This window comes from Bidens hawaiensis, unplaced genomic scaffold, assembly GCF_021521415.1.
Source record: "Bidens hawaiensis isolate Kalapana, Puna unplaced genomic scaffold, B.hawaiensis_p1.1 tig00008253_1, whole genome shotgun sequence".
NCBI classification, from domain to species: Eukaryota; Viridiplantae; Streptophyta; class Magnoliopsida; order Asterales; family Asteraceae; genus Bidens; species Bidens hawaiensis.
Genome location: NW_027491587.1, coordinates 533,315 through 545,582, shown reverse-complemented (window position 1 = coordinate 545,582; position 12,268 = coordinate 533,315). Strand labels below are relative to the sequence as shown.

The window sequence follows — 12,268 nt, the reverse complement described above, 5'->3', positions numbered from 1 at the left end:
CCTCTACTTCGTTATACATAGTTAACGAATCAAACTACAATACATATCTTGTTCGTTATTCTGACGTAACGAATTGGAATAATTATTTACCTAATTCGTTATTTAAAATTCAAACGAATCGTTTGATTCGCCTTGGGGGTGTGTTAGGCTATATAGGACAGAAACACGAATCGTCCATTCACTATTCACCATATTTCTTCAACCTAAAGTCACCCTTTTCAAAATTTTCCCTCTGATTTTCGATCTTCAAATTTTGACATTTCAAGGATATCATTATGACACTAAGGTATAAACGATCACCACGATGTGATTTTTGTCAAAAATGATTGTGTTTTAATATACTAATTATGGACTTTTGTGTTCAAAGGGTTTTCCGTGTTCTACGCCCTTATTTATTTATGATATACTGTGTTAATGTTAATTATTTTGGGTTCATTGTGTTCGGAATGTGATTCCGAAACCCTTGGTAGACATTAATCGATGGGTGATTTTTGTTTGCTGGGTTGATTGAATGTGTATGTATTCGGGGTTTTAGGCTCTGTTTAACTCTTCGATTATCCGTATTTATTTCAAGGTGTTAAGCCTCAATCTTAACACCATGAGCTTCGTATTGTGATTCCGAGTTGGATAAATCTGTGGTTTTGGTTACTCGATGTTCTGCTTGGGATAATTGAACCTGGATTTATCATATTGACCGTCGGTGTTCTTATGCTATTTTGACTTTGACTATGAAAGTCAAACATTGAGTCTAATTATTGGCCATTCTTGATCCTTAGCGATTTGGGACTGTTTCGTGTCCAATTCGTTAAGGAAATACATGAACTAGATCAACGAATAACTTAGTTAACGAATCAGATGAGGATTCGTCAATATATAACGAACTAGATCCTAGTTCGTCCTTTGTGAATAGTAATTCGCTTGATCTACTTTATTAACGTATTTACTTGATAGCGAATCACTTGATTCGTTACTGAATAGTAACGAATCAGTGTGAAGATCACACGAATGACATTTCTTTTTAATTATTTAATTAAATTTTAAGATTACATTTTAAAGTAAATAAATTACTCCAACCGTCTAAACGCGTAAATAAATTAATTACACATTTTAATTACACATATCATATGAAATTAAATACACCATTTAAAAATATATAGATATATATATGTACATCACCTTTTCATATTACTTATCTTGGTTTATATTCATTCAGTAATATGGTTGATCAAGTGAATCAAGATCCACCGATTGCTGATCAAGAGGAAATAGAACAACCTGCTGTTGATCAAGGGCAGCAAGACCTACCACCATAAGAACAACCACCTCAAGCATAACAGGAAGATGTTATTTTATTGCCGTTTGATAAGAAACATAACATTTGTGCCTATGTTGATCAAGATGTTGCTGATGCTGCTACGTTTGGAGCTATGTTAACTTTCCTAAGACGCTCGGTGATACATTACACAATCACTGCTCAACCTAAATTTATCTAAGTATTATTAGGCAGTTTTGGGATATAGCTGAGTATGTGGAGGAGGAGAAGCATATTCGAGCCACGATTAATGAAACTCCTATTACAATTGATGTTGAAGTAATTCAGTGTGTGCTTAGATTTGATGATACTGATGACAACCCGAGTGAATTTGATAGGCAACTGGTCAAGGGTTTGTTTACACGAGTGCGTTATGGTGGAGACATTGATAAATCTATGCTGAACAAGAATGGATTATGCCCACCATACAAGTATCTTCTCCATGTTCTTATTCATTGCATGAGTGGTCGTCGTGGTGGCTTTGACGAATGTCGACTCAGTTTGCAATCAGCCTTTGTGGCTTTAATCCTCAACAATCCATTCAACTACTCCGAGCTTGTATTTGATCATTTGACAGAACAAGTTCAGCAGACGGACCAGAAGAAGAAATTTTTAATGTATCCTTGGTTTTTGCAGTTGATTATTCAAGATTTGATACCTGATTTAGCTATTGATCAGACCTTGGTGAATGACAAGCTTCCTATGGAACACATGACGGCTGACACAGTACGTAGAATGGCGATTTATCGAAAGGCAAGGCCAGCGGATAAACGAATGATTGGTCATATCATTAATCCTAATTATGTATGTCCTTCTGAGGATCGCTGGATTCATGATGATTCAGATTCCGAGCGTGAGGAAGGCGAAGGTGGGAATGATGGTGATGATGGGAACGATGGTAATGATGGGAACGATGGTGATGGAGTATGAAGGTGGAAATGATGGTACTGGTGATGCAGCTCTTAGAGAGCAACAGACCGCAGTTGATGCTGCATTAGCTGCCACCATTGCTGCTCAACTAGAAAGAAAGAGAAAAGGGAAAGCTGTGGCAACTGGTGAGCCATCTAAGAAGAGACGTGTATCTGCTGGGGCTGGTGTAATCATTGGTGTGCCATCACCTCGTCAAACAACGACTCAACGTCCGGTAGTGCCAATTACAACTAGCACTCCGGCAATGACTTTAACAACGACGATGGTTCCACATGAGCAGTTGGGTATGATACCTCAGTCAGCATTAACTGAAATACCTTTGCCGACAGCTACAGTGTCTACAGTTCCTCCAACAACATCTATGAGGCCTCCTCCTCCCTGTGATCTCTCATTTATGAGAATTACAAGGCCTCAAGGTCCAATCCAACCAGTTCATCCATCCTTGTATGCTTTGCCACCAAATCGTCAGACAGAAATGCTTTTAAATCTTTTGCATTTATATGAGAACCAGATGTCTGCTGATCGGTTGAATCAAGAACGCTTAATGGAGAATCAGAAGAAATTTCTCATATATGTTTCTTTCTGTTAAAAGGAAACCAAGGCCCTACGTGAGATTGTTGAGTCTCAAGGGGTGAAACTGAAAGAACAAGAGGATCTGATTTTGCAATTGACATGCAAAGATGATGCTTTGAAGAAGATCAAGAATAATGAGGAAGATCCTGATGATGATGAGTCCGGTGCTGGTGGTGAGCCTAAACAAACTCAAGACCCTGCGTCAGGTGCGGGTACGAGTTCTGTTGACGATTCTGAAAAACAGATTGTTGTTTATCGTGACTATTCGGCTGCTAAACCAATTAAGATGATTAAAGCTGACACGGTTATATTTATGGATGTAAAGGGTTGATTAGAAGTATGGTGAACAAAGATGAGATAGAAGTGGGTGAATTTGTTGACAGGTCTCTGACACGAGAGCAGTTTCAATACTACTTAGATTGAATGACGAATAGTTGACTGTGTTAGAAACTGAGCCTGATGTTGAAGTGGTGAATGAGGAAGGTTTAACAGATGATCCGATTAGTCAAATGGATACGGATTATATTTACGAAGATGAGGATGTTGAGATGGAAGACGTCACTGCTGAGGAGTATCCTGACTTGTATCAACACACGAACGTTGATCAAGGTGTTGCGGTATTTAATGAGTAGACTTTTAAAGCAGCTGAGGATAATTTGGAGAAGATGACTAAGGGAAAGAAAGTTATGGATACTCGTTTTGACTCAATTGTGAACCCAACTGATGAGGATATTGATAAATGGTTCAGATTTAAAGTTGCGGGTAAGATTATCAAGGCGTATCGATTTGTTGATCAAGAATGGAAAGACATAGCAGCTGCATGGGTCAAAGAAATTCAAGTAACTACCTTCAAGACAGTATCCAAGGTTCATGGTGATATCGTCTCATGGCTATATGATTCCGAGCTTAAGGTATGTATAGTTAAATGGGAGAAGGGAGTTCAGTACTACGAGAAGATAATGGATGTTCTTACACTACCGCGTTGGGATGTTTGTACCCTCACGAGGCGTCCATTTATCAATCGTGGTGGCATCCGGACAGCTGAGTGGTTTCATCAACACTTGTTGTTCGAAGTTAATCATGGGTTCAAGTTCTTCAAGCCCTAGGTCCCGAGACGTAAACGCATTGACGAGATTGATCCAAAGACTGGCTGGAAGAAACTTGTTCTTAAAGTAAAGCCGCCGAAGATGATGAAACGAGTGCCGGTGAAGACGATGCCCCAACAAATGCATCTCTCATTCAACCGTTGGTACTATGACAATCGTACGGTCGAGGCCGTCATTGTACTTGGTAAAGGACTGAAGACTGAGCTTATCAAGATAATCGACCCGATGTGGTTGGTTAATTTATCTGAAACAGATAATGACGTGCTACACAAGAAGCAGATTTTGATCGAGGGCCATGAAGATTACGACCTGGCTATGCAATTTCAACACGTTGTGCGTGTTTGTCATGAAAATGGAATTCATAGTTGCAGAAACTGGCGGTCCAAGCGCTTGAAGTAACTTAAAGACAAAGAGCTCAAGACGAGGGGGTGTCTGTTAGTGCACGGTTTTGTGTCTTGAGTCTTTGTAATTATCGTTAACGTATTTGACGTTTGTTTAATGTAATAAACAATTATTATATATTGTAGTTCGTTAAGATATTAGGCTAGTTCGCTAAGGATGTTTAGCTAACTAGACCTTAAGTTAAGTCTCCTCTGATTCGTTAGGAGATGTTAACGAATCAGAGGGTGTTTCGTCTTATTAATGTATGTAACGAAGTAACGTCTGGTTCGCTAGGGGATGTTAGCGAACCAGACGTATCTTCTATTTATAGTGAACAATGTTCATGCTTAATTTAAGTTTTGAGAGATTAACTAACGAAACTCTGTCCAAATCCTCTCTCGATCTTCATCCTTAATATTATAAAATTACTAATACGGAAATATATAAACATATACAACACTTAATCACACGTAATTATGAGTTAGATCTACAGTTAAAGTATTAATCAATTACGCGCAGATCTGAGATCTGGTATTGTTATTGTTACGAGATTGATACACCTACGGGATCCAACAAAACCTCCTCAAGGTTCGACCAGATCAAAGCAAGAATGAAAGCTGCTCAAGATAGACAGAAGTCGTATGCCGATAAGCGGCGACGACCGATAGAGTTTATAGTTGGTGACAATGTGATGCTCAAGGTCTCGCCTTGGAAAGGAATTATTCGTTTTAGGAAGAGAGGAAAGTTGAGTCCGAGGTACATTGGACCGTTTAAGATTTTAGATCGTGTGGGGGAAGTAGCTTATAAGCTGGATTTACCCGGTGAGTTAGAAGGAATTCATTCAACCTTCCATGTTTCTCATCTAAGGAAGTGTCTAGCTGATGGCACATCTCATGTGCCATTGATGGACATTGAGGTTGATGAACAGCTGAACTACATTGAGCAGCCGATAGGGATTGTTGATCGCAAAGAGAAGCAACTTCGTCACAAGGTCATACCCTTGGTGAAAGTTATATGGAAACATGGCAAGGGATCAGATGCTACTTGGGAAGCTGAGGATGAGATGCGCAAGTTTTACCCGAACTTGTTTATGTAATAGTTAGGTTTCGGGGACGAAACCTCTTTAAGGAGGGAAGACTTGTAACATCCTACTTTTGGTTATAATAATAAAATAAATTTCGTTTATTTAATAGTGGGTCGTTATCAGTTTAGATGAATAGAATATGAGTTGGTCTAGTGTTGGGTGAATGGATACGGGTTATGGACTTGGGTAAGAAAGAAAGAAGGAAAGACCATGGGCTTAAGCCCATGATCCCTAAATATATAAACCATAATCACCATTAATTCCCTCATTTTACACATATTCCATACACCACCAAAACACACACTTAAGCTCTCTCTCTCTCTAGTCTCTCTCTCTCTAGCCAAAACATAGAAGAAGAACCGATCCCGACCCAAGGTATGATAGTATTATGTTGTATGAGCTTAAACCCGTTAGATATGGTCACGAAATGACGAGCCGACATCGTTAAACCATTTAAGTCACGATAACCGGGTAGAATCAGGTATAAACCGAACCTAAGATAAGCTTAGGGGTCACCCTAGCTCAGATCTGGATCGAACGGGACGAAAAACGGTGAAAAACGAGTTAAAACTCGTTTTTCCGGTGAATCCGCGGTTTTTCAGCGGCCTTCTGGCGGCGGCGCCGGAAAAGTTAATACGAGGTTGTCAGGGAATGTTCTGACATTCCTTGACCTAACCCTAGTTCGCTATGGAAACCTAACAAATTAAAAGGTGATTCGTTAATTGATTCGTATAAAGGGGCATAACGAACTAGCTCTAGTTCGTGTCAAATTCGTTAAGGGAAAGGGTAGCGAATTACACTTGATTCATGATAGTTAGTTCGTTAAAAGAAATAACGAATTAGAAAGTCCAATTCGCTACTTGGACCGGTTCGCTATATGGATTGATTCGTTAAGGAGTCCAGCTCGTTAAGGGTTCAATTCGTTAGAGAAACCAGTTCGCTAAGATAAGCCAATTCGTTATGAACCAGTAACGAATTAGAAGTTTAACGGAATGACAATAATAGTCCCTGGACTTAGAAAACAATGATTTAATTACAAAGAAGCCCATGGACTTTAAGTAGCAAATTATTTAATAATTCAAAATCCTAATGGAAAATGTGTTAAGACAGTTAATAAAAATAAAATTTTTCCAAACTGACCTGGCAGCTTAACCCAAGCCAGGGGCTCTGCCCCTTGGACCCCGCTAGGGGCTGCCGCCCCTAGAACCCCGCTGCCAGGGGCGCTGCCCCCGGACCCCCGTTCGTTGAGGGCAATAATTAAACCAGAAAGACGATATGTGTAGTGATAGTTTATTGATACGTATAATTATTAAACAGTTAGTCGTGCACAGCTCAAGAAGGGAATAACCGTAAACGGTGAACGCAACCGCATTGAGGTGAGTTTCTAGCCCCACTTCCTTGTTATGTTTTCGGGGCAGTGTGCATACTCGATGTGATGGTCAATACACTTACCTTAGGTGGTAAGTGTATGCTTTGTATGATTTATGTATGACGATTGCTTGACGATGCGTGAACGATCTTCGGATATTGCATGTGCCGTCAAGTGTTAGTTAAAGGTATGATTGATATGTATGATGTATGAATGATGTATGTATGAATATGTATGATGTATGAACAATGTATGTATGAAATGTTGATGGTACGAGAACGCTCTTCGGAGATTGCACATATTGTCAAGGAAAGTATGTAAATGACAGGTATGTTATAGTAGCACGAATGTAGGGAACTGACCCTAATAATGTCGGCGAATGAAGGGAACCGACCCTAATAGTATCGGCGAATGTAGGGAACCGACCCTAATAATATCGGCGAACGTAGGGGACCGACCCTAATAATATCGGCGAAGGTTATAGGGCGGAATGCTCTTTAAAACGTATATGTATGAATGAAAGTATGTAAGTAAGTACGAAAGAAAGAATGAAAGTACGTATGTAAGTAAGTGTGTAAGAAGATATGAAGGTATGTACCTCCGGGTGCATATGCTAGTATGTGAATGTATTGTATGTCGTCTGATTAACTAGAACTCACTCAGCGTAGCTGACTTTTAGTATGCACGCAGGTGAGTAGAATGAGGCAACTTGCTTGAGGGGAAGCACATGGAATGGATTTGAAGACACTGGCATCTCAATGAAGTGTTATGTTATGATGTTTTAAAAGACAATGTTTTATGTTTAAATACTTTGAATGCCTAGTAAGACAAGAAAGGATGGTTATGTAATTTAATGGTTTGAATGTTTCAATATTCCGCGAATGTTTTTATTAACTCTGATATTATGAACTACGTTTATGAGTAAATCCAACGTTAAAGTGAGGCATCGGTAACGGGGCCTTACAATAAAGCATAACCAAATTACCAGAAACAGTTACGAAAGAAAGGCTTAATCAGACAATGAACAGACGACTCAAGCACTTCGGGTATCTACAGGTTGTATTGTCCAATTCCTTCAAGGGCTTTGTTGTAAGGTTCTGATGAAGGTGTACGCAAGCTTAGTTGAATTATCATGAACGGTAATAGCATAATCCCAATTTTGCCTATGACGGGTTTCGCTAATATGTAAACGAGATCATACAGATTGTATAATCCAAATTAAATGTGTCGGCGTGATCCTAATAGACGTAGGAACGATCTCCTAATATCAATTCCAAGTTTAGGACATAAATTAAGCTTCAAGAAATCAAAACGGGTTGTGGGCTGAAAAATTAAGATATGGATACGAGTTTGGTTCTTGGGTTTGGGTTAATATAATATTATATAACTAATAACCATATTTTGCAAAAAGACCCTTTAAGTTCTAAGGTGGATACCATATGTGGTTAAACTAAAGTTTAGGGGTAAAAATGTTAATAATTGAAAGTTATATTGATAAATTAAATAAATATAATAATAAAATAAAAATAACTTGAATAACGTGACGTTTTATAGATTAAAATTACCCGAAAATGAAAACGGGTCAGGTATTGGTTGTAAATATATATATAAATGAAAAACCCGAATTGTTACACATGTGAACAAACTACCATTGATGTCATAGTATATAACCGTAATAATTACCAATAACCGGAAAAATTGAATTACCAATGATGTAACCGGAATAATTAACAATAACCGGGATAACTGAATTACCTATGGATGTAACCGGAATAATTAACATAATAAATCCGATAACAATTGAAATCACAAGCTAAATAAACCACTCATTGTATGGAAGATAGATCAAGTAGAGAAAGTTCAACATTTCAATTGAATTTTGGATTTTGATATAGAACATAAATGATTATATGAAAATCACATAATATGAAATTCAATACAAACAGAAACGGTAAAGAAAATGAATTGACAATGACAATAGTGAATAATATATGAAAATCAGCCATTGGAGTATAAGAAAAATAACCTACGGGAATAACGTACTAGGCGATTGGCAGAGGTGATGATCCGCAAGAAAAAGAGAGAGAAAATTAAAATGGTTAATAGGGTAAAGGTTTAGAAATGTTGCATGTTTAGTAAGAATTCCATGAAATTCTCATTTCTATTGGAACCGAAAGTAAACAACTAGTTAAGTTTTGGGCCAAGAAAGTAGAATATGTCTTATCTAAGGCTAAAGCAACTTTAGTGAAGCAAAAGGAGCTTGCTGAAAAGGTGAAGAAAATCTCTTTGGTAAGTGCTATGAACCCTCTTATTTTTCAATAAAAGGGGAAATTTTATATATCTTCATCTAAAGTTAACATGTCAATGTATCATTTATGTTGACTTTTAATGAACTTTTAGTTTGTTACATTTTAAGTTCAAGTTAATGAATTTTTTAGTTTGTTACATTATCTTCGAGCAAGTTAATTGATGTATGAAGAAAATAAAATCTATTAACTTTAAAATTAAAACTTCTTATCTCTAAAATTAAAATATTAACTTCTCTAAAATTCTTAAACGGGTTAACAGGTTAACTCACTTTTTGACGAGATCAGGCTCGGATTAACCTGTGTAAGAAAATGGGTCGTTTCAGCCGACCCAAAACCATATTTTTTCATGTTGGGTTCGTGGTAGATTTTGGGTAGTGTCAGGAATTGACATTGTAAAGTAGTAGGATAAGAATTCAAATCTTGAGAGCGTTAATATAACTAATGGTTTTTTCGTAGATATGTGTAACTAACAAATCAGAGAATATATCCTCCGTTGGAGGGTTCGGTGACCGATCGATTACTTTGCATTCAGATTGGTCCAGTATGATACCACATTCTACATAACCCTGATTGCAAATGTAATGTTTTCATCTCAATAATCAAATGGACAAAAGTCTAAGCTAAGAAACAAAGCAGCTTTGCTCCAAGTAGGAAAGGTAAACACCTCAGAAATTTGAACCATGTTTAGTGTCTGGTCTTGCCTTTTAAACCTTATTCTTATGAAACACTAGTTAATAATATGTTAAACGCTTAAGACTCGTTTTTCGAAATAAAAAAGAAAATAAAATGAGTTATAAACTACAATACAATGCTAAATGGATAAACAGTATATATGAGTTAGACAGACAACCAATTTAATTGCAAAACTCAAAATTAACAAGTCAATAAATTCTCAACACCAACACATTTATTATTCAACAATATAACCGGTTTCAGACCTCAAGCAGGAACAAAATCACACCTCATCCGTAAAGTTAACCGAAAAATCCCAATAATGCCCAACACCCGCATCCAAAAACACCTTACAAGCCGCACTCTCGGTTATACACTCGTGCACATTAAATCCATGAAAACTCGGTTTCGCCACACTGCCTTGCCACACCAACACACACTTATTCTTCAACTTCTCATTCTCATCTTCATCATCTTCCTTCACAGTATCTGCCCAATTTATACGCCACAACATCAATTTCTGATACCGTTTTATCGACTTACCACCACCTTCAACCACAATTACACAAATACCCTCAGAAATAACCGCACACCCTGACAACCGATTCTCTTGCGCATTAACATCAACATTAAACCTTGTTTGCGGGTGAGAAAGATCGTTAACTTTGTACACATTAACTATCGTCTCAAGTGAATTATTGTCACCGAAAAGTTTTCGTTCTTTCTTCTCACGTCTCTCCGATGGAGTCAATTTCCGCGCAATGTTTCGGTCAACGTGAGCTTGCTCGCGTTCAGCTGTAGCGGTTCGTATTTCCATTTCCAAACGGGTAGGATCTTGAGTTGCTTCGGACCAAGAACTTTCATTAAGTTTCTCATTTTGACTTTTGTTTTTGGAGGTTCTAGAAGGCCTTGTCGAATCATTTCTTGGCGGTTTTTTTCAGTGGCTAAACGTCTTTTTAGGAGGAGGAGGAGGTTTCATGATGATGATGAGGTCTATTATTATTATTATTATTATTATTACTATTATTTTCATGTTACTACTGTTTTGTTTACATAACTTGACTTGTATATTGTCCATATATAGGGTTGAAGAAACACTAAGTGGCCTCGGCAGATTACGGATAATCTTAGGGTCAAGTAGATATTTCCCACGAGGGTTAGGTCCGGCAAAGATGGTTATTCTTCTGATGACCTGCAAAACAGACACCGTGAGCTCGTCACTGAGAAGGGGGGGGTACCTCCTTGTGACCACCCTCCGGCGTGAGAATCAGACTAGATTGCTCTGAATATAAATGTATATTAAGAGTAATAGCTAGAGCAGATAAGATATGTGATGGTATAAGATAGTATATGATAAGATGTGATAAGATCTGATACCGTTCCAAGGTGTTGGAGTATTTATAGCCGAAGGTAGGTTTACAAGCAGGTACAGCCAGCTGTATAATATTCCTTTTCTACCAACTGTGGGCTACGCACGTGCCATGCTGGTGGTTGGTGGGTAGGCAGCGGCTGATAGTGACATGGCCGGCTGTGTACTATTCCTTTTCCACCAACTGCAGGCTATGTACGTGCCACGATGAGGGTTGGTGAGTAGGCAGCGGCTGATAGTGACATTAAGTACTAGAGCGTGCTGCTCGTCGTACTGTTGTCAGTGAGCTGTCACCCTATAATTGGTTCATGGGCTGCTTTGGTCAGATCTTGTCTATTTTGTCCATACCTTGGCAGGTATAGTACAAAAGATCCTCCAGAAGCGTACGGACTGGCTCATTTGGGCAGGAGTATTCCCGCCTTGCTCATTCCTTCTTCAGGTGACATTACTGAATTATTGAGAATTAGTGCCTTGTGCGTGTAGCCTTGCTATTAGTGCGGGTAGCCTTCCCTGATGGCTTGTATCCGCAGCTGCGGGAACAGGCGGGGTACTTCACCATTGGGAGGCTTTTCCTGCGGGAACAGCTTGCGTACTGCGCGTAAGGTCTTCATCTCTCTGAGCATGGTGGGTCCTGCGGAACCAGTTGGTCTTTGCGCAGACGTCCCTCTTCAAGGTGAGTCTTGCGGGTCCAACTGGGCTCTGCTGGGACCTACCTCTTCAAGTCCCCCCAGTCCAATGTTCTTCTCATGAAATGTTAATAAGTGAGGTGAACTTTTGGACTTAAGCAAAGGGTTTTGAAAAGGGTTTTTAGTTTTAAGGTTTTCCGTGGGGATTCTTCCCGCGGTTTTCCTAATGTCACGTGCAGAAATTCCTGACTTTTCTGCTTGATCTTTGGGTATGATGCGGGTAGGTGTGTAACCTCCTCGCAAGTCAGGAGCGTTGAGTTTCACTTGTGTAGAATCTCCACGAGGTTTTGGTAGTTTTAGACATAGTGATCAATTATGTTAAACAACCAATTCCATCTTGGAGCTTCAAACAATCTAGTTCTCAACGTTCCCGCTATGCGGGGATGTTATTTCCCTTTCCACAAGCATGGCCCAGAAGATCCTTCTTGGTTTTAATTCCCTGCAAGTGCTAAGTATGTGAAAGGTTTCGCCTTGACA

General features: G+C 38.8%; 1 pseudogene; it reads right to left on the bottom strand.

The window, feature by feature from the left end:
* Window positions 1-10,019: 10,019 nt before the first annotated feature.
* LOC143637371 (protein RDM16 pseudogene) lies at window positions 10,020-10,814 on the bottom strand (annotated as a pseudogene).
* Between the last annotated feature and the right edge of the window lie 1,454 nt (window positions 10,815-12,268).